Source organism: Bos javanicus, unplaced genomic scaffold (assembly GCF_032452875.1).
Source record: "Bos javanicus breed banteng unplaced genomic scaffold, ARS-OSU_banteng_1.0 tig00002723_1, whole genome shotgun sequence".
NCBI lineage: Eukaryota > Metazoa > Chordata > Mammalia > Artiodactyla > Bovidae > Bos > Bos javanicus.
Window position 1 is genome coordinate 1,867,365 of NW_026893594.1, and position 23,326 is coordinate 1,890,690.

A 23,326-nucleotide genomic window follows, 5' to 3' on the forward strand; every position below is an offset into this window, starting at 1 on the left:
AGACGCTGTAGCAGGAAAGGGCTTCATCTTGCGATGACGGGGCAACCACGTGGTTTTTCTCGAGTTGCGGCAGAATTCTCGAGTTACGACAGGGAATTCAGGATACCTCTTGTGTTGGCCCAGGGAAGTCCAATCTTCCATTCGAGTTGCGAGGGAGAGCTTGGGATTGCTCTCGAGTCACTGCAGGGCAAATAGACCTCATCTAGGCTTGTGTCCAGAAGCTAATGTTCCTCTCCAGGGGGGACAGGCGTCTCGGGCTTGCATTCCAGACTCACCCGGACCGTCAGGCCTCGTCTCGAGTGGAAGCAAAAAACTCTGCTCTACTGTCTAGTCGCGACGGGTATCTCTTGGAGACCACTGAGTGGACTAAAGGGATTCAACCCTCCTGTGGAGTTTTGAGAGAGGACGCGGGATTGCTCTCCAGGCCATGCAGGAAAAGAAGGCCCTCATCTTGCGATGATGGGGGAGTTTCGTGGTTTTTCTCAAGCTGCATCGCCAGTGTGTGGTTTCTCATTAGGTATGACCAGGAGCTCAGGCAGCCTCTTGTGTGGCGCCACCGAAGTCAGGTCTCCATGTGAGTGGTGAGGGGGTTCGCAGCATTGCTGTCAAATCATGGTAGAGGAATCGTGCCTCAAGACGCGTTGAAGAAGGACTCTCGAGGTCTTTCTCGGGTTTTGGCAGGAAACCTTGGGGTCCCTCGACTTGTGCCGATGACCTAAGGGAGCTTCTCAGGGTGCCTCTGAGAAGTCAGGGATACTGTGGAGTGGGACGGGCCTCTTGGGACTCCACTGGGTTTGGTGAAACGGAAGAGGGCCTCATCTCTAGTTGAGGCAGGAACCTCAGGGTTCCTCTCCACTTCTGACTCTGTTCGCAGGGTCCCTACAGAGTTGGGACAGGAGAGTCAGGCCTCGTCTTGTGTTGAGGAATGGAACTCCGTTTGCCTCTCGAGTTGTTTGCGGAGTGACAGGCCACTTGTCAAGCTGTATTTGGAACCTGCGGGTTTTTCCAGATGATCCACAGAGGGGTCAGTGGCTTTTCGTGTTGTGACTTCATCCACAGGGTTGCATTCGACGAGAGGTCCGGGCATCTGGTTCTTATCAGGAGCGGACCGGGAAATCGCAGTCTTTCGGTATGTGGCACCACCCACGAGGCTAAGTCTCGAATTTCTTCGGGGAAAGGTCTCATCCTGAGGTGCGACAGGAAGGTCTGGAAGCCCTTCCAGACAAAGCAGGGGAATCAACCCTCCTGTCGAGATCAGGAGGGGAGAAGGGGCTCAGATGCAGTGGTGCCGGGAACCTCGGTGTTCCTCTCGAGTGAGATTGGTATGTCAGGGAACTTTTTGGGTCGCAACAAGTGTGCCAAATACCGTTTCGACCTTCAAGATGGAATGTGGGACTTCTCTTGAGACACTACAGTGGGAAAGGGCTTCATCTTCTGATGACGGCAAACCACGTGGTTCTTCTCGAGTTGAGAGGAGTACTCTAGTTATGACGGGGAATTTAGGATGCCTCTCGAGTTGGCCCAGGGAAGTCCAATTTTCCATTCGAGTTGTGAGGGAGAGCTTGGGATTGCTCTCGAGTCACTGCAGGGCAAATAGACCTCATCTAGGCTTGTGTCCAGAAACTAATTGTTCCTCTGGAGGGGCGGAAGGGATCTCGCGGTTGCATTCCAGACTCATCCGGGGAGTCAGGCCTCGTCTCGAGTGGAAGCAAAGAACTCAGCTCTCCTCTCGAATCGTGACGGGTATCTCTTGGAGCTCACTGAGTACCTTAAAGGGAGTCAAGCCTTCTGTGGAGTTTGGAGAGAGGACTCTGGATTGCTCTGCATGCCATGCAGGAAAAGAAGGCCCTCATCTCGTAATGATGGGGGAGTCTCGTGGTTTTTCTCGAGCTGTGGCGCCAGTGTGGGGTTTCTCATTAGGTATGACGGGGAGCTCAGGGAGTCTCTCCTGCGGCACCAGCTAATTCAGGTCTCCATGGGAGTGGTGAGGGGGAACGAGTCATTGCTCTCGAGTCATGGTAGGGGAATCGGGCCTCAAGACGCGTTGAAGAAGGACTCTTGAGGTCTTTCTCGGGTTGCGGCAGGAAACCCTGTGTTCCCTCGACTTGTGCCGGTGTCCTCAGGGTGCCTCTGAGAAGTCAGGGATACTGTGGCGTTGGGACGGGCCTCTCGGGACTCCACTGGGTTTGGTGCAATGGAAGAGGGCCTCGTCTCGAGTTGAGGCAGTAATCTCAGGTTTCCTCTTCATTTCTGACTCCAATCGCAGGGTCCCTGCCGAGTTGGGACAGGAGAGTCAGGCCTCATGTTGGGTTGAGACATGGAACTCTGCTTACCTCTCCAGTTGTTCACATTGTGACAGGCCACTTGTCGAGCTGTATTTGGAACGTATGGGTTTTTCCAGACGATGCACGGGGGTGTGAGTACCCCTTCATGTTGTGACTTCATCCACAGGGTTGCATTCGAAGAAATGTCTGGGCATCGGGTTCTTATCAAGAGCTGACCGGGAAACCGAGGTCTTTCGAAATGTGGCACCACCCACGAGGCTATGTCTCGAATTTCTTCGTGAGACCGGCCTCATCCTGAGGTGCAAGGGGAAGGTCTGAAACCCCTTCAAGACAAAGCAGGGGAATCAATCCTCCTGTCGAGATCAGGAGGGGAGAAGGGGCTCAGATGAGGTGCTACCAGGAACCTCGGTGTTCCTCTTGAGTGAGACCCGTATGTCGGGGAACTTTTTGGCTCGCATCCAGGGTGCCAAGTACCATTTTGAACTTCAAGACAGAACGTGGGACTTCACTTGAGACGCTGTAGAGGGAAAGGGCTTCATTTTGTGATGACAGGGGAACCACGTGGTTTTTCTCGTGTTGCGGCGTGATTCTCGAGTTACGTCGAGGAATTCAGGACTTCTCTCGTGTTGGCCCAGGAAAGTGTAATCTTCCATTCAAGTTGAGTGGGAGAGCTGGGGATTGCTCTCGAGTCACTGCAGGTCAGTAAACCTCATCTAGGCTTGTGTCCAGAAACTTATGTTCCTCTCCAGTGGCGACAGGGATCTCGGTGTTGCATTCCAGACTCACCCGCAGAGTCAAGCCTCATCACGAGTGGAAGCAAAGAACTCTGCTCTCCTTTCGAGTCACCACGGGTATCTCTTGGAACCCACTGAGTGGCCTAAAGTGAGTCAAGCCTCCTGTGGAGTTTGGAGAGAGGACTCAGGATTGCTATCCAGGCCATGAAGGAAAAGAAGGCCCTCATCACGTGATGACGGGTGTGTCTCATGGTTTTTATCGAGCTGTGGCTCCAGTGCGGGGATTCTCACGAGGTACGACAGGGAGCTCAGGAAGCCTGTCGTGTGGCACCAGCGAAGTCAGGTCTCCATGTGAGTGGCGAGGGGGAGTGCGTCATTGCTCTCTAGTCATGGTAGGGGAATCGGGCCTCAAGATGCGACAGAAAAGGACTCTCGAGGTCTTTCTTGGGTTTCGGCAGGAAACCCTGGCTTCCCTCGACTTGTGCCAGTAACCTCAGGGAGCTTCTCAGGGTGCTTCTGAGAAATCAGGGATACTGTGCATTTGGGAGGGGCCTCTCGGTACTCCACTGGGTTTGGTGCAATGGAAGAGGGCCTCATCTCGAGTTGAGGCAGGAACCTCAGGATTCCTCTCCATTTCTGACTTCGATCATAGGGTCCCTGCAGAGTTGGGACAGGACAGTCAGGCCTCGTCTTGTGTTGAGGAATGGAACTCCGCTTGCCTCTCGAGTTGTTCACGGGACGACAGGCAACTTGTCGAGCTGTATTTGGAAGCTGAGGGTTTTTGGGAATGATGCACTGGGGTGTCAGTGCCCCTACTTGTTGTAACTTCATCTATAGGGTTGCATTTGAAGATGTATCCGGGCATCGGGTTCTTATCAAGAGCGGACCGGGAAATCGGGGTTTTTTGGAAAGTGGCAGCACGCACGAGGCTATGTCCGGAATTTCTTCATGAGACCAGCCTCATCCTGAGGTACAAAGGGAAGGTCGGGAACCCCTTCCAGACAAAGCAGGGCAATCGACCCTCCTGTCAAGATCGGTAGTAGAGAAGGGGCTCAGATGAAGTGGTGCTGGGAACCTGGATTTCCTTTCGATTGAGACCGGTATGTCGTGTAACTTTTTGGGTCGCATCAAGGATGTCAAGTAGCGTTTCGAATTTCAAGACGGAATGTGGGCTTTCTCTTGAGACGCTGTATCGGAAAAGGGCTTCATCTTGCGATGACGGGGGAACTGGTGGTTTTCCTCGAATTGGGGCGGGATTTTCGAGTTATGACGGGGAGTTCAGGATGCCTCTGGTGTGTGCCCAGAGAAGTCCAATCTTCCATTCGAGTTGCGAGGGAGAGCTGGGGATTGCTCTCAAGTCACTGCAGGGCAAATAGACCTCAACTAGGCTTGTATCCAGAAGCTAATGTTCCTCTCCAGGGGCAACAGGGATCTCGGGGTTGCATTGCAGACTCACCCAGGGATTCAGGCCTCGTCTCTAGTGGAAGCAAAGAACTCCGTTCCCCTCTCGAGTCGTGACAGGTATCTCTTGGAGCACAGTGAGTGGCCTAAAGGGAGTTAAGCCTCTTGTGGAGTTTTGAGAGAGGACTCGGGATTGCTCTCCAGGCCATGCAGGAAAAGAAGGGCCTCATTTCGTGATGACGGGGGAGTCTCGTGGTTTTTCTAGAGCTGTGGTGACAGTGTAGGGTTTCTCACGAGGTATGAAGTGGAGCTCAGGGAGCCTCTCGTGTGGTGCCAGGGAAGTCAGGTCTCCATACGAGTGGCGAGGGGGAGCGCGCCATTGCTATTGAGTCGTGGTAGGGGAATCCGACCTCTGGATTCGTAGAAGAAGGACTCTCGAGGTCTTTCTTGGGTTGCGGCAGGAAACCCTGGGTTCCCTCGACTTGTTCTGGTGACCTCAGAGAGCTTCTCAGGGTGCCTCTGAGAAGTCAGGGATACTGTGGGGTTGGGAGGAGCCTCTCGGGACTCCACTGGGTTTGGTTCAATGGAAGAGGGCCTCATCTCGAGTTGAGGCAGGAACCTCAGGGTTCCTCTCCATTTCTGACTCCGATCGCAGGGTCCCTGCCGAGTTGGGACAGGAGAGTCAGGCCTCGTCTTGTGTTGAGTAATGGAACTGCGCTTGCCTCTCCAGTTGTTCACGGGGTGACAGGCCACTTGTCAAGCTGTATTTGTAATCTGCATGTTTTTCCAGACGATGCACGAGGGTGTCAGTGCCCTTTCGTGTTGTGACTTCATCCACAGGGTTGCATTCGAAGAGGTGTCTGGGAATCGGGTTCTTATCAAGATCGGACCGGGAAATAGGGGTCTTTTGAAATGTGGCACCACACACGAGGCTACATCAGGAATTCTTTCATGAGACTGTCCACATCCTGAGGTGCGACGAGAAGGTCGGTATTCCCTTCCAATCAAAGCAGTGAAATCGACCCTTCTTTCTAGATCATGAGGGGAGAAGGGGCTCAGATGAAGTGGTGCCGGGAACCTTGGTGTTCCTCTCGAGTGAGACCGGTATGTCGGGGAACTTTTTGTGTCACATCCAGTGTGCCAAGTACCGTTTTGAACTTCAAAACAGAACGTGGGACTTCTCTTGAGACGGTGTAGCGCGAAAGGATTCATCTTGCGATGACGCGGAAACCTCGTGGTTTTTCTCAAGTTGCGGCAGGATTCTCGAGTTACGACAGAGAACTCAGGATGCCTCTTGTGTTGGCCCAGCAAAGTCCAATCTTCCATTCGAGTTTCGAGGGAGAGCTGGGGATTGCTCTCGAGTCACTGCAGGGAAAATTTACCTCATCTAGGCTTGTGTCAAGAAACTAACGTTCCTCTCCAGGGCCGACAGGGTTCTCGGGCTTGCATTCCAGACTCACCCAGGGAGTCAGGCCTCGTATCGAGTGGAAGCAAACAACTCCGCTCTCCTCTCGCGTCACGACGTGTATCTCTTTGAGCCCACTGAGTGGCTTAAAGAGAGTTAACCCTCTTGTGGAGTTTTGAGAGAGGACTCGGGATTGCTCTCTAGGCTCTGTGGGAAAAAAAGTGTCCCGTCTCACGATGATGGGGGAATCCCGTGGTTTTTCTCTAGCTCTGGCACAGTGTGGGGTTTCTCACGAGGTACGTTGGGGAACTCAGGGAGCCTCTCGTGTGGCGCCAGGGAAGTCAGGTCTCCATTCCAGTTTTGAGGGTGAATGCGGCATTGTTCTTGAAGCATGGTTGGGGAATCAGGCCTCAAGATGAGTTGAAGAAGGACTCTCGATGTCTTTCTGGGTTTTCGGCAGGAAACTGTGGGTTCCCTTGACTTGTGCCGGTGACCTCAGGGAGCTTCTCAGGGTGCCTCTTAGAAGTCAGGGATACTGTGGAGTTGGGAGGGGACTCTAAGGACTCTACTGGGTTTGGTGTAATGGAAGAGGGCCTCATCTCGTGTTGAGGCAGGAACCTCAGGGTTCCTCTCCATTTCTGATATTGATCGAAGGGTCCCTGCAGAGTTGGGACAGGAGAGTCAGGCTTCATCTTGTGTTGAGGAATGGAATTCCGCTTGCCTCTTGAGTTGTTTATGGGGTGAAATGCCACTTGTTGAGCTGTACTTGGAACCTTCGGGTTTTTCGGACGATGCACTGGGGTGTCAGTGCCCCTTCTTGTTGTGACTTCATCCATAGGGTTGCATTTGAAGAGGTGTCTGTGCATCAGGTTGTTAACAAGAGCAGACCGGGAAATCTGGGTCTTTTGGAATGTGGCACCACCAATGAGTCTACGTCTCGAATTTCTTTGTGAGACCGGCCTCATCCTGAGGTTCGACGGGAAGGTCGGGATCCCCTACCAGGCAAAGCAGGGAAATCGACCCTCTTGTGGAGATCAGGAGGGGAGAAGGGGCTCAGAGGAAGTGGTGCCGGGAAGCTCAGTGTTCCTCTCGAGTGAGACCGCTATGTCAGGGGGAACTTTTTGAGTCACATCAAGGATGTCAAGTACCATTTCCAATTTCAAAATGGAACGTGGGGCTTCTCTTGAGATGCTGTAGGGGGAAAGGGCTTCATCTTGCGATGACGGGGGAACCTCGTGGTTTTTCTCGAGTTGCAGCGGAATTCTCGAGTTACGATAGAGAACTCAGGATGCCTCTTGTGTTGGCCCAGGGAAGTCCAATCTTCCATTCAAGTCACGAGGGAGAGCTGGGTATTGCTCTCCAGTCATTGCTGGGCAAATAGAGCTCATCTAGGCTTGTGTCCAAAAACTAATGTTCCTCTCCAGGGGCAACAGGGATCTCGGGGTTGCATTCCAGACTCACCTGGAGAGTCAGGCCTCATCTCGAGTGGAAGCCAAGAACTCCACTCTCCTCTCTAGTCGCGTCGTATATCTCTTAGAGCCCACTGAGTGGCCTAAAGGGATTCAAGCCTCCTGTGGAGTTTTGTGAGAGGACTCGGGACTGCTCTCTAGGTCCTGCAGGAAAAGAAGGGCCTCATCTCGAGATGACGTGAGAATCTCGTGGTTTTTCTTGAGCTGTGGTGCCAGTGTGGGGTTTCTCACGAGGTACGATGGGAAACTCAGGGAACCTCTCATGTGACGCCAGGGAAGTCAGTTCCGGGGTCCAGCCCCAGCTGATCAAGGGTATTCGAAGGAGAGACTGCATCGGCGACCTATTTATTTAAATATTTATCAAAGATATAAAGAGTAATAGAATGAGGATAGCTCAGTGAGGAAATTCAGTGGAGAAAAGAGGCTGAATAATTCAGCCAGAAGTTGAGAGAAAGAACGACATGGGGAGACCAAGTTTCGGTGAACAAGGCCCGCACTTTATTTTCCAAAGTCGTTTTTGTACCTTAAGTTGTGCATAGAGGATAATGGGGGAAGGGGGGGTGTCATGTAAGGACAGCAGTTCCTGATCCTAATCCAAGCCAGGCTTTCAAACTTATCATATGCAAAAGTTCAGGTGATTTACATCATCTTCTGGCCAGGAGGCCTGTTAACAATTTCAGGAACTTATTTTTCTCTAACGGTGATTATTCTAAAGTCAGGCGCCAGCCTCCAAAAAGCACTGGACAAAGCTTCATTCCTATAGGGCAAAGGTGAGGTGGGCTCAGTCAAGAAAAGAATTAACTCAAGGGTCCAAGGTTACAAACATTGAATCTACTACTTACATTTCTATACACCCATTATATCAATCAATACCCTGCCAAGGACACAGTAGGTAAGGGGTATGGAGACTTAGCAGCAAACATTGGCCCAATAAGTGAAAAACCCTTCAACAATACAATTTCTAATTAATCTTTTAACTACTCAAAGGAATCTGTGTTTAGACAGTTTAAAACATCTCGTGCCTCTCACAGGTGGGAGGCTCTGAACAATCACATGTGGCCGGAAAAACCTATTCAGGCAGGCTAGAGGAATTCCAAAGGAGTTTGTAGGCTGAAACACTGTCACACCCAGGAATTATTAACTGGAGCTGTAACCTAACTCTTTTTTTTCACAGAGAGGTAATGGGCGACAGCCCCGTGTAAAGTCAGAGGTGTAGGTGAGAGCACAAAGCAGAAAGTAGGAAGACTCTGGTTTTGGGGGTAGATGCCCAAGAATTTCCAGGGGGACTCCTGAGGCTCGATCCCACTTTTGCGTATGCCAAGTCTCCTTCCTCATGACCTTTGCCATGGGCAGAGTGCCTCACCCTGGCTCTCGGCAGGGATAGATTTCTAGTTGAGCTATTCCAGATCCTGAAATATGATGCTGTGGAAAGTGCTGCACTCAATATGCAATATGCAATCAATATGCAATATGCCGGCTCCCGGCATCTCCCCCTTTTTTATTTCTTAAAACAGCCAGATGCAGCTCAGTTGCGAGCTTCTGAATGTTCTGCCGAAGAATCCTGACAATACTAGGAAGAATGATTATGAGAAGTAAATTTAAAGCACCAGCAGCAACGTATCCAAGGATATTAGACAGAATGCTTTTTCCTGAACTGAAGTTAGAGAAAGTGTGAAAAAAGTCATTAGCTGCTCCAGTGGCGGTAAAATCCAGTCGAGAGTGTTCCAGGGTCTGTATTTGATTATGAAGTTTCCCTAAGTCCAGACCAATGTCAGAGCTGTTCCAAACACCTAAGATATGATTTTTTTATTTTTTCCCATTCATAATCTGTCTCGTTTACCTTTAAAGATGTCACGCATATCCATCGGTAATAGCGTGGCAAGACAGAGCCATTTTCACTTTTAAAGCCTGGAACTCAGTCCCAATATGCATTATTGCCTCTTCTAAGGCGTCTACTCTCATCTCCAATTTTCTATCTATAACTTCCTGTGTTGTTAGAGTTAAAGAGACATTTTTAGACATAGTATCAAACATATTGGGCAGTATGCACTTGTTGAGTCAATGATATTGCTGCCACAGTAACAAGCAATTGCTGCTATTAAAGCTGATGTTCCTAAAATAAGTAAGCCCACAAATCGTCACGATCACATTAAAGCTTGTAGTTGTAACACAGCGAGACCATAATTAACATATCAACAAGTGGTTACATCATAAGATAAGGTGGATGTTGTAACACTACAAAGGAGCAAACATTATATTGAGGGTTTAAACAAAATGAGAGCATGCATTGTTCACAAGTCACTACATTGGGTCCACCAGTGGAAGTCACATGTACATTAAGTTTTCCAGAATCATTGGTAAAGAGAAAAACATAAGGAGAGGGTAGACAAGCCAAAACAGAATAACTAGAATTATTTCCTGGTTGGAGTTCACGCTGCAGCAGCCCCGTCGGTTCCACCGGGATCTCGATGTTTATCTTGCCTCCCCTTCTGGCGGGCTCCTCTTTTGTGATCGAAGCAATGGGGGAACTGGATGTCTGGGGAACTGCAACATGGTGAATCAGCCTGTCCCAGATCTAAATTGGAGAATCTGCATCCTGTGGAAAAATACAAGCACATCCTTGACCGCTAGTTAATAATGGGTCAGGACCCTTCCACTGTCCTGAGAGGAGGTCCTTCCATTTAACTAATGGTTTTGCATTCAGCTGCTCTGGGCACCAATGGCGAAGCATTGCAGTAATTCCAGCTGAATCAGTATTTAAGATATTTATTACAAAAAGAGCATGTTGCAAGAGGTGATGGGGAGAACTATATTTAAACTCCCCTTCTTTTAATTTTTGAATTTGGATTTTTAATGTTTGATGTGCTCTTTCAACAATGGCCTGTCCCTGGGGGTTATAAGGGATGACAGTATTATGTTTAATTTGAAACTTTATACAAAATTCCTGAAAAGACTTGGAAGTGTAAGCAGGAGCATTGTCAGTTTTCAGAGCTTTTGGCAGGCCCAAATATGAAAAACAGGAGATGCTGTATCACATCTTTAACTGCCTCTCCAGTGCGAGCAGTTGCAATAATAATGTGAGAAAAGGTATCTACAGTTACATGAACAAAGGACAGTTTTCCAAATGAAGAGACATGAGTTACACCCATTTGCCAGAGTACGTTAAGTTTGAGACTGCGAGGGTTAACTCTCATAGGTAGACTATTATAAACAGTGGGGCAATATAAACAAGAATGCACAATCTCTCAAGCAGTCTCTCTGGGAATTTGGAATTGATACCTTAAGGCAGTAGCATTTGGATGATGAAGCAAGTAAGAGGCTCTGGCCTCCTCAATCACAGTAGCCACTGTATTTCTGGTTAACAAGTCAGCCAAATCATTAAAAGCATTTAAAGGGCCGGGCAATCTGAAATGAGCCCGAATGTGTCCAATGAAAAATATTTTATTTCTTTTCCAAATTTGTTGCTGTAATTTACTTAACAAATGAAATATGGTAGTTTTATTTTCAGGCAAAACCGCAGTTTCAATGTGTGGAAACAACCTGACAATATACTGAAAGAAAATGACAAATGTCTCCTATCAAAATATGCAAAAAGATATTAAGCAACATACCAATATGTGAAATATATATGCATGTTAGTTTATATCAGAAATAAAAGTCTTTGGCATTCAAAAATATTCATTAAAATAAAAGACTAAAGGTGAAGATTTATAATGCCATTTCAATGGATACATATGAATTCATTCAGTTCACTTCAGTTGCTCAGTCATGTCTGATTCTTTGCAGCCCCATGGACTGGCAGCACGCCAGGCTTTCGGGCCCACTGCTAACTCCTGGAGCTTGCTCAAACTCATGGACATTGAGTCCATGATGCCATCCAACCATCTCATCCTCTGTCATCCCCTTCTCCTCCCGCCTTCAATCTTTCCCAGCATCAGGGTCTTTTCCAATGAGTTAGTTCTTCGCATCAGGTGGCCAAAGTACTCGAGCTTCAATCCTTCCAATGGATATTCAGGGCTTATTTCCTTGAGGATTGACTGGTTGGCTCTCCATACAGTCCAAGGGACTCTCAAGAGTCTTCTCAAACACCACAGTTCAAAAGCATAAATTTTTTGGCACTCTGCTTTCTTTATAGTCCAACTCTCACATCCATACATGACTACTGGAAAAAACCATAGTTTTGACTAGATAGAACTTTGTTGGCAAAGTAATGTCTCTACTTTTTAACATGCTGTCAAGGTTGGTCATAGCTTTACTTCCAAGGAGCAAGTGTCTTCTAATTTCATGACTGCAGCCACCATCTGCAGTGATTTTGGAACTCAATAATAATAGTAATAATAAAGTCCGTCACTGTTTCCATTGATTCCCCATCTATTTGCCATGAAGTGATGACACTGCATGCCATGATCTTAATTTTTTGAGTGTTGAATTTTAAGCCAACTTTTTCACTCTCCTCTTTCACTTTCATCAAGAGGCTCTTTAGTTCTTCTCTTTCTGCCATAAGGGTGGTGTCATCTGTATATCTGAGGTTATTGATATTTCTGCCAGCAATCTTGATTCCAGCTTGTGCTTCATCCAGCCTGGCATTCCATAGGATATCCTCTGTATATAAGTTAAATAAGCAGTGTTTCAATATACAACCTTGATGTACTCCTTTCCCTCCTTGGAATTAATACAAATTAATAAATTTCATTTCAGATTTATGAATAAAATATTTTAGAAAATGAAGAATAGAAAGGACTTTTCCCAGCCTGATAAAGAGTATCTGTATATATTCTACACATGTAAGAGTTGGACTGTGAAGAAGGCTGAGCACCAAAGAATTGATGCTTTTGAACTGTGGTGTTGGAGAAGACTCTTGAGAGTCGCTTGGACTGCAAGGAGATCCAACCAGTCCATTCTGAAGGAGGTAAGCCCTGGGATTTCTTTGGAAGGAATGATGCTAAAGCTGAAACTCCAGTACTTTGTCCACCTCATGCGAAGAGTTGACTCATTGGAAAAGACTCTGATGCAGGGACGGATTGGGGGCAGGAGGAAAAGGGGACAAGAGAGGATGAGATGGCTGGATGGCATCACTGACTAGATGGACGTGAGTCTGGGTGAACTCCCGGAGTTGGTGATGGACAGGGAGGCCTGGCATGCTGCGATTCATGAGGTCGCAAAGAGTCGGACACGACTGAGCGACTGAACTGAACTGAACTGAACCATCATACTTAATGGTGAATTTTCTCTAAGATTGTACATGAACAAGTTAGGCCAGTCCGAATTTCTCTTCTGCAATGTAACCTAAATTTTAGCTATTGCAGAGGTAAGAAAATGAAATAGAACAGAAAGGTGAGAAGAGGAAACAATTAAAAAATATACCAATGGTTAGATGGAATCATTATAACAGTATGTATATTCAGGACATTAAAAACAATCAAATATACCTACTCAGTTAATTTAACAATGTCACAACATACAATGTCAACACAAAATATCAAAATTATTTCTGCAAAAATAGCAATTAGAAATTGAAAACAAAATGCTATGTAAAATGCTAGTAAAAACAGGAAAGTTGAGGTATACATTTAAAAAATATATACAGAGTAGGCCAAAAAGTTGATTCTATTCTTTCCAGAAATTGTTGGAGAAATCTGACTGAACCCTGTGTCCAACCCAATATAATTGTATCATTTTCCTTTACACTTGAAAGTAACAGAAAATTATAAGCCAACTATACTTCAGTAAAAATATAAGTAAAGGGGGAGATATGTCCACAGAATATTTTAAGAAACAGACAATCCTATTTTTAAATTTATATAGAAAGATATAATTTTAAAATCTGAAATAGAAAATCATTCTCCAAAAAAGAAATTATTCTACCTAAATTAAAGACATACTATAAAATTCCCACAAACCAAGCTGGGTGCTATTGAAACAGAATGTTCATTAACAGATCTAAATGTATAAATTTTCTAACAAAGCTATCAAACTAATTCAATGCATATATATATATATATATATATATATATACACAAACAATATTGGATTAATTGGATATTCATATACAAAGAAAAATAAGAACCTCAATCACTACTTCACACTATACACAAAAACTCATGGAAAATGAATCAGAGAACTGGACATGAAATCTAAACATAAAAATTCTAGAAGAAATGTTTTTGACCTTGAGGTAAAATAGTATTTATGAGGTACACTACAGTAAACATGAACTATAAAAAAAATAAAAAAAGAAGAAGCCTGTTGGTTTCCTGTTCATCAGATGTCATCCCTTTGGAGAATGGCATTAAAACATGTATAATATCTTATAAGAAATGAATCACCAGTCCAGGTTTGATGCAGGATATAGGAAGCTTGGGGCTGGTGCACTGGGATGACCCAGAGGGATGGTATGGGGAGGGAGGTGGGAGGGGATTTCAGGATGGGGAACACATGTACACCCATGGCGGATAAATGTTGATGTATGGCAAAACCAATACAATATTGTAAAGTAAAAAAAAATAATAATAATTTGAAAAATAAAAAATAAAAGGAAAGCCACAGACCAGGAGAAAAAAAAAAGTTTGTATATATATTTAACTATATATATATATATATATATATATATATATATATATTTGCATAACATTTTATATACAAATATAGGTATAAACAAATGACAAAATACATATACCCAGATGATATAAAAATCACTTATAACAAGAAATAAGAGCCCATAATTCAATTTTTAAATTGCATGAAGAACTTGAAAAGAAATCCCTCCTTCAAAAAGAAGATACACTCTTAGCAACCTTTTTAAAAATGCTCAACATCATTGGCCACTACAATAACTAAAAAAAAGTAATACAAAGTGACCATAATGTGGAAAAAATACTTGTAGTTTGATTTATGGCTCCCTTCTTATGCTTTAGATCTTTTCATATTTTTGTTTACTATTGCCTAGTGTTCAATGCTGACCACCATATGGATCCCAGAGATCAATTATCTGGATTCTATTAGACTTTTTGTTTACTTCCATTGCCCTCAGAAGAATGTGGGGGAAATTAAAAAGGTTTTTATTTTACGCACTTTGAAATGGCTTCCAATAATATTATGCCTTCACTGATCTAACTCTCAAGAAATCAGTACTAGGTTTTAAGAAAAGATTTAATATTTATAATAAAATAAAACTTCTTTTTCCAACATGAGTTTATATGTTATGTCACAGGTCCCCATGCTGGAATTAAGCCACCTTTTCTAGCCACGTGTCATTAAGTTTTCTTAGGAACCTAGGTTCAGACAGAGAAAGGGGACCCACACATTTTGGTTGCAAGTCCAGGGAATACTGACTCTTTTCAACTGACTTATTTGAAAAGACTCTGATGCTGGGAAAGATTGGAGGTGGGAGGAGAAGGGGATGACAGAGGATGAGATGATTGGATGGCGTCACAGACTCAATGGACATGAGTTTGTGTAAACTCCAGAAGTTGGTGATGAACAGGGAGACCTGGCGTGCTGCAGTCACAGAAAGTCCGACACGACTGAGCAACTAAACTGAACTGAACTGCAGGGAATACAATTCCCCACTCAAGAATGAGTGTTTCTCAGGTCTGTCTCTCCAGAATACCCGCTTCCAAGGCAAAGCCTTTCTATCAAAAGAGATAATTAATTCCTGGGAGAGAAGACAGAATCTACAATAAAAGTCCTTGGACTTTTGTGGAAACTGCTTTAAATGTCCTTGCACCACAGGTGAAAATGTCTTTTTTGTTATCTACATTCTCCAGAGCAAGGTTCATTGAGGTTGGAGTGACCCTTTTGATTGTGTTTCCACCACACATTCTGCCTTCTGCCTATGGGACCAGCGCCATCTACAGATGATCATTTCTCCATAGTGTTCTCAGTGAATCCATTCTAAATTCAACTTGCAGGTTTTCTGTGAAATGTTTTTGAGGCTGTAGGCTAGAAGGAAAGATTTAGACTCATTAAAAGACTTATCCACTGTGAGACTGAATATTCCGTTTTGGATGTATCATATTTTTCATGTTGAAAGTTACTTAGCCCAAGAGGAGGTCAATTTGAAGACAGGGTTATTTCTGAACACCCTCAAATACCATTAAATAATTTAAAACCAGAAGGTAAGCTTTTCAATAGAGCTGATGCTTATTAAAGATTGTTACTTACCATATACAGTAATCATCATATTTCAACTCTGTTTAAATGGAGTAATACAGCATTTCATCTTCACCCTTTTCTTCAAGAGGTAATTAATTGGTAAGTATCATTAATCTAATTTGCAGATGAAAAAATTTGAGGCTCACAGAGATAAAGAAATTTATAATATCCAGCTCACTGATACCAGACACTCTTCATTTGCTGTGAGATACTTATTTAATAATTAAGACTGATCATGACAAAGACTGATATGATCAAGGCAAACAAAATTTAAAATCATTGTACCACAAAAAGATATAATGTGAATATTAAATCATAACCTGTTTATTTCAAACACAAACATGAAGAACTCTTCCTGAAATAAACCACTGTGCCTAATATGGGTCTCTGTGACTTCTTTAAAAGTAATAAACCACTGTGCCTAATATGGGTCTCTGTGGCTTCTTTAAAAGTAAAGTTGAAAATGATTCTTCCTAAGTTTAAAGCATGGTTAAATGTTTCTATGTATTATTGCTCAAAATGTTGATTTTTTTCCCTATTTCTGGGTGCACAGGCAACAAAATAAAAAGTCAGGGTCCTTTGTGTGTGTCCTGAACTGTGTGATGGATATGTTCAGAATTGTTTCCTCAATCACTTCTCATAACAGCCTGTGAGGTGGTCATTAATGTTCTCACTTGATTTTAGAGGGAACAAAATGTAAGGTGCCAAGAAATATACCCCAGATCATGAAGTTGCAAGTGGGGAAAAACAAGATTCTTATCTTGTCTTTCTGATTTTCAAGCCAATTTGTTTTACCACTGGGATTGTCACTGTTCATACTTTTCAAGAGAGTCTGTGGGATTATGTTTTTGATTGGAATTGGAGAGAGAAGATAATTGGAATTGAAGAGAAGAGGATAAAGTAGACCTTCAATGAAAGAAGTGCCACATGGCTATCAGTATTAGAGGCTTACCTCATAGCTCAATCAGTAAAGAAGCTGCCTTCAATGCAGTAGACCCAGGTTGCATTCCTGGGTCGGGAAGATCCCCTGGAGAAGGAAATGGCAACCCACTCCAGTAATCTTGTCTGGAGAATCTCCTGGGCAGAGAAGCCTGGCAGGTTACAGTCTATGGGGTCACAAGAGTTGGACACCACCTAGTGAATAAACCACCACCATCAATAAGTTATATATTGTGTGTGTGTCTAGTGTTTGTGTGTGTATGTGTATCTGTGTGTGTATGTGTATCTGTTTCTGATGATCAATTTCCTTCATATATACTTGCCTCTGATGTTGAATTGAAATAATTATAGTTATTATGATCATATTGAAAGTAGTTTAGTAAGCACTGTTTATTATGACAATGTAGAGCACGGGTTAAGGATGTGGAGGAAAAAATCCAATAGTGCTTCTGTTATTTATTATCTGGTTGATCTTAGACAGGATTCTTAAGTTCTCTATGCTTCATATTTCTTAATGTGTGAAATAAGCATAAAATGAGGGTAGCAATCATCTCATAAGTTTGTGATAAGAATTAAAAAACAAATGCCTACAAAATAACTGAGAGTAAATTAAGCGTTCAAGAAGTTTATGGTAATAAGATTTTTATTATTACTGTCATTATTATTATTAACATGATTTTCTGAGATTGTTTCTCATCTGCAAAACTAATGAAATAATAACATCCACACAGGTTGCTACCATGCCATGTATATAGAAATCAACCATTAAAAGTATGTAATTAGCTATTTAAAAAACTGTTGGATTTAAGTGATGCATGCTTGCTCAGTTGTGAATAAGTTCAGACTCTTTGTGACCCTATAGACAGTGGTCCACCAAGCTCCTCTGTCCAAGGGATTCTCCAGGCAAGAATACTAGAGTGGGTTGTCATGCCCTGCTCCAGGTGATCTCCCTGACTCCAGGACTGAACCTGAGTCTAGTTGCATCTCCTGCATTGCACGCAGAATCTTTACAACTGAACCACAGGAGAAGCCCAGATTTGGGCTATATGTTTTATTAAATGTATTGCAGTAGCTTCTATATCCTTTCATTATGTCAACAATTACAACTAATCTGTTGCCAAGGGTTCTTTTCTCTGGCTTCTATCTCCAAACTGAACCTCAAGCCATTTCATTTAAGACATATCAACACCTTTACTAGAGTTATGCCCAAGAATCCCTCTTTTTGAATCCCTCTCTATCTTACACTCATATTCTCAATTACCTGTGCTGGCTTCCCATTTCCTAACAGTAAAAGTGAAATTCCTTAGCTTTGAATTCACAGGCTTTGCATGTGTTTTCTATCCCTCTTTTCAATCTTTGTTGACACTGTACATGAAATCTATTAAATCACATTAGGTTGTGAGCTATCTCACATGGCCTAGAGATCATCCCCTGCTTCTGTCTGCATATGGTTTTGCATGTCTATATATTAAAAATCACCTTCACCCAGGAGAGAATTTGAATAATCTTCAAAATATCAGAACTTTTTTTTTCATATCTTAAAAAAACATTATTCAAATTCAGAACTCAATAGAATCTGGGCATTTATTATTTCTTATGTTGACACTCTTAATTCAAGGTTGAGCTAATAAATTATGACTTTTTTTCAGGTAACACAATAATAACATAAGATACATGGCTAATGCAAACAACATGATGGAATTTATTCTACTGGGACTCTCACAGAATCCAAAGATGCAGAAAATTATATTTGTTGTCTTTTTGGTTGTCTACATCGTCTCTATGGTAGGAAACGTGCTCACAGTGGTCACCATTATCACCAGCCCATTACTGGGGTACCCCATGTACTATTTCCTGGCTCATCTCTCATTCATTGATGCCTGCTATTCCTGTGTCAATACCCCTAAAGTGATTATAGATTCCTTCTATGAAAAGAAAACCAGCCCTTTCAACGAATGCATGACCCAAGTCTTTGGGGAACATATATTTGCAGGTGCTGATGTCATCCTGCTAATTGTGATGGCCTATGACCACTATGTGGCCATCTGTAAGCCCTTGCACTATATGACCATCATGAATCAGCAGCTGTGTGGACTTCCAGTGGGAGTGGCATGGGTGGGGGGCTTTATTCATTCAACCATACAGATCCTCTTCATCATCAGTTTACCCTTCTGTGGCCCTAACTTCATAGACCACTTTATGTGTGATCTGAACCCTTTGCTCAATCTTGCCTGCACTGACACTCACATCCTAGGAGTCTTTGTTCCTGCCAACACTGGTTTAATCTGCCTTTCAAACTTTCTCCTCTTGATCGGCTCCTATGTGATCATTCTGCGCTCCCTAAGGGCCCATAGCTTAGAGGCTAGACATAAGGCCCTCTCCACCTGTCTCCCACATCTCAGCAGTTATCCTGTTCCTTGCACCCTGCTTATTTGTGTACCTGAGACCAACAGTTACCTTACCTGTTGATAAAGCAGTTTCTGTATTCTACACTATGTTAACTCCCATGTTAAATCCTTTAATCTATACTTTGAGAAATGACCAGATGAAAAATGCCATTAGTAAACTGTGTAGTAGGAAAGTGGTTTCAGGTGATGCATAAAATGTGCCTGGAACCCAGCATTCATTCAACTTATGTAAAATCCAAAGGACATTATTGATGACCTCAGCCAAGAATACCTGAGATAAAAATAAAACTGCAAATGATCGATTCTACAAGGAGAGGAAAAGAAATGGAGGCATCAAAAGAGAGGAAGAACATAGACTTGGGCTACTCTTTGCATATTTGAAAAGCTCTGCCAAATTATAGTCTAGTTTTACTGGCTCCATCATTGTATAAGGATTCATAAGCTTTCATCATAATAAAACAAAATAAAATAAATGTTAAGATACAGTGATACTCAGCAGTAAGCTTTTTAACAATACAGAAAGGTAGGCACTACTATCATCCCCATTTTGCATGTCAGAAAACAAGCAGTAAAGAGTTTGTTCCCAAACAGTAACATTGAAGAACCAGTAACTAGAAAGTAATTGACCTCTCTAACCATGTTATTAATGGCTATGGTATATATAGCCAGGAGATGATGATAGAAGTGTAGCAAAATTATACATTACTATTTATTAATACAGGGATTGTTCTGAGCTATTTATGTATCTTTCTGTACATGTACATACAAATGTACATACATATATGTATATATATTATACATATGCAATATATTAGCAATATTATATGCTAAATTAGTTATATATTAGTATTAATATATACACTACTTATGTGCATATGTTTAATTATATATAAGTAAATTCTAGTGATTTTCATTAAGGCTTCCCTGATAGCTCAGTTGGTAAAGAATCCGCCTGCCATGCAGGAGACACCCATTCAATTCCTGGGTTAGGAAGATCCCCAGGAGAAGGGAAACACTACCCACTCTAGTATGAAATCAGTTATTTTAGTATTAATACATATGCTACTTATGTGCATATATGTTTAATTATATATAATTAAGTTCTAGTGATTTGAATTAATAACCTGCTCATTTTTATACATCATGTTTGCGTGTATGCTCAATCACTTCAGTTGTGTCTAACTCTGCACCCTATGGACTGTAACCTACTAGCCTCTTCTGTCCATGAGATTCTCCAGGCAAGAATATACTGGAGTGGGTTGCTGTGCCCTCCTCCAGAGGACCTTCCAGACACAGGGATCGAACCCAAGTCTCATATTTCCTGCATTGGCATGCAGGTTCTTTACATTAGTGCCACCTGGAAAGCCTTTTATGCATCATAGTCACTGAGAATATGTTGACTGTAATACTGTGTATGTAATTACTATAGGAATACAAAAATAATCAACTATTTAACCACTAATGGGTAAATAACAAATGTAACACCATTTACAAACTTCCTTCAGCATTAAAAATCATTCTGTAAAGGTCATACCACCAACTTAGGCTCATAAACCAATAGAAAGAGTGATGTTTCAAATAAAAGAATGTTTTAATATCAGGTAGGATGTTCAATGTATTAAGTACATGGTCATACTCCATTAAGCGCTTGCCTACAGGATAATAAATTCTGCAAATAGCACAAGGTCTGGTTCATGATAAATATAAGCATAAATGAAAATGTTCACTAAAATACAGAAAAACTATGAGTGGAGACTTGGAAATTTTTTGTAACTTATCTTTTACAGAATCAAAGATGAATGTTTTTTTTTTTTCCCCTTTTTGAAACCACAAATTGTTTTACTCCTACTTATCCCAGGAATAAAAAAAAAAAAAAATTAAACTTATTATGTCATCATATGAGCAAATCTTTTACCTTGATAGTTTCCCTGCTTTTAGGAAGACTTTGTCATCCTATGAACACTTTTTTTTTGTTTGTTTGTGTGTTTAGGAAGTTTACTTTTGAAAGGTTGCAGCTGAGCCATGAAAGATTTCAGGATTCTTGGCCTCCGGAGGAGAGAGATTCAATCCAGGGCCAGTGATAAGGCTTGATTGCTCAGAGCTTTTGTGAAAAAGATTTATTAAGATATAACAGAGATAAAGCTTCTGAATTAGACATCAGAGGGGGGTGGGGAGTGTGCCTCCCACCAACCATTCAGTTCAGTTCAGTACAGTCTCTCAATCGTGTCCGACTCTTTGCGACCTGATGAACCACACAGCATGCCAGGACTCCTTGTCCATCACCAACTGCCGGAGTCTACCCAAACCCATGTGCATCAAGTTGGTGATGCCATCCAGCCGTTTCATCCTCTGTCGTCCCCTTCTCCTCCTGCCCTCAATCTTTCCCAGCATCAGGGTCTTTTCAAATGAGTCAGCTTTTTGCATCAGGTAGCCAAAGTATTAGAGTTTCAGCTTTAGCATCAGACCTTCCAATGAACACCCAGGACTGATCTCCCTTAGGATGGACTGGTTGGGCCTCCTAGTAGTCCAAGGGACTCTCAATAGTATTCTCCAACACCACAGTTCAAAAGCATCAATTATTCAGCACTCAGCTTTCTTTATAGTCCAACTCTCACTTCCATACATGACCACTGGACAAACCATAGCCTTGACTAGACAGACCTTTGGTGGCAAAGTAATGTCTCTGCTTTTTAATATGCTGTCTAGTTTGGTCATAACTCTCCTTCCAAGGAGTAAGTGTCTTTTTAATTTCATGACTGCAATTACCATCTGCAGTGATTTTGGAGCCCAGAAAATTAAAATCAGCCACTGTTTCCACGGTTTCCCCATCTATTTGCATGAAGTGATGAGACCAGATGCAATGATCTTAGTTTTCTGAATACTGAGCTTTAAGCCAACTTTTTCACTCTCCTCTTTCACTTTCATCAAGAGGCTCTTTAGTTCTTCTTCACTTTCTGCCATAAGGGTGGTGTCATCTGCATATCTAAGGTTAGTGATATTTCTCCTGGCAATCTTGATTCCAGCTTGTGCTTCTTCCAGCCCAGTGTTTGTTATGATGTACTCTGCATATAAGTTAAATAAGCAGGGTGACAATATACAGCCTTGACATGCTCTTTTTCCTATTTGGAACCAATCTGTTGTTCCTTGTCCAGTTCTAACTGTTGCTTCCTGACCTGGATATAGGTTTCTCAAGAGGCAGGTCAGGTGGTCTGGTATTCCAATCTCTTTCAAAATTTTCCACAGTTTATTGTCATCCACACAGTCAAAGGCTTTGGCATAGTCAATAAAGCAGAAATAGATGTTTTTCTGGAACTCTCTTGCTTTTTCCATGATCCAGCAAATGTTGGCAATTTGATCTCTGCCTCCTCTGCCTTTTCTAAAACCAGCTTGAATATCTGGAAGTTCACAGTTCACATATTGCTGAAGCCTCGCTTGGAGAATTTTAAGCATTACTTTACTAGTGTGTGAAATGAGTGCAATTGTGCAGTAGTTTGAGCATTGTTTGGTATTATCTTTCTTTAAGATTGGAATAAAAACTGACCTTTTCCAGTCCTGTTAGCAGTATGTTATATACCTATCAGGAAGTTGTTAATTAGAGAAAGGAGATGTCTCAAAACTCAGAGTGGCATGAGGCCCCTCACCCACAGTATGAACTTTGAGATAGCATTGCACCAGGTGAGTCATCCCAGGCCATAAAATGATGGACGTAAATCTTGAACAAAGTCAGGCTTCCAAATAAATATATAGTTTCATTAACACAGATTAGGAGAACAATGCAACAGTAAAATGTACAGATTTATTGAACCCTTATCTGTTCTGAGTCTTTAAGCTGAACCAACTTGAAGAAGACAGAGACTAGGGTAAACACACCGTTCATTAACATAACTAATGGAAAATATTTCCATAAGAAAAAGGCATTGGTTAGCTCAAGGTTTGAGGAAAGTTAAGTTCAGGTGGAGTCAAGTGCCATTATGGCAGCACAGAATTTTAAGAGAAACCTCCTTTTAATTTTGTATAGACAAGGGAAAAAAAAAAAAACCTGACACTTGTAGTTTGTTTCCTCCTGCCACTTAAGAGAGATAAAAAACCTTTGACACTTGCAGCCTATTTCCTCAATTTGAAGACCCCTTAGCCTTCCTGCCTGTTATCCTCTCATTTTCATGTAACATATAGCTCTTATGAAAAGCAGTTTGAAAAGTATGTAGGTCTGTCTCACAAAAGGCAATATTAGTTTAAATATAATCCTTTCATCTTGTTTGTTCTTCATTCATTAAATAACAAGCATTTTTGAAACAAAGGAATGTAACAGATACATTGATAGTTCCTGAGACTTTAGTGATGAATAAAGAGAAATCCAAAAGACGTGTTCTGATCCACTGAGACCTGATAGACAGAGTGCTTGAAAAACTATGGACAGAGGTTCATGACATTGTACAGGAAGCAGGGATCAAAACCTTCTCCAAGAAAAAGAAATGCAAAAAGGCCAAATGGTTGTCTGAGGAGGCCTTACAAATAGCTATGAAAAGAAGAG

The 23,326-nt window shown here is 42.7% G+C and overlaps 1 pseudogene; it reads left to right on the forward strand.

The window, feature by feature from the left end:
- Window positions 1–18,061: 18,061 nt before the first annotated feature.
- LOC133243927 (olfactory receptor 4C46-like) lies at window positions 18,062–18,989 on the forward strand (annotated as a pseudogene).
- Window positions 18,990–23,326: the final 4,337 nt, after the last annotated feature.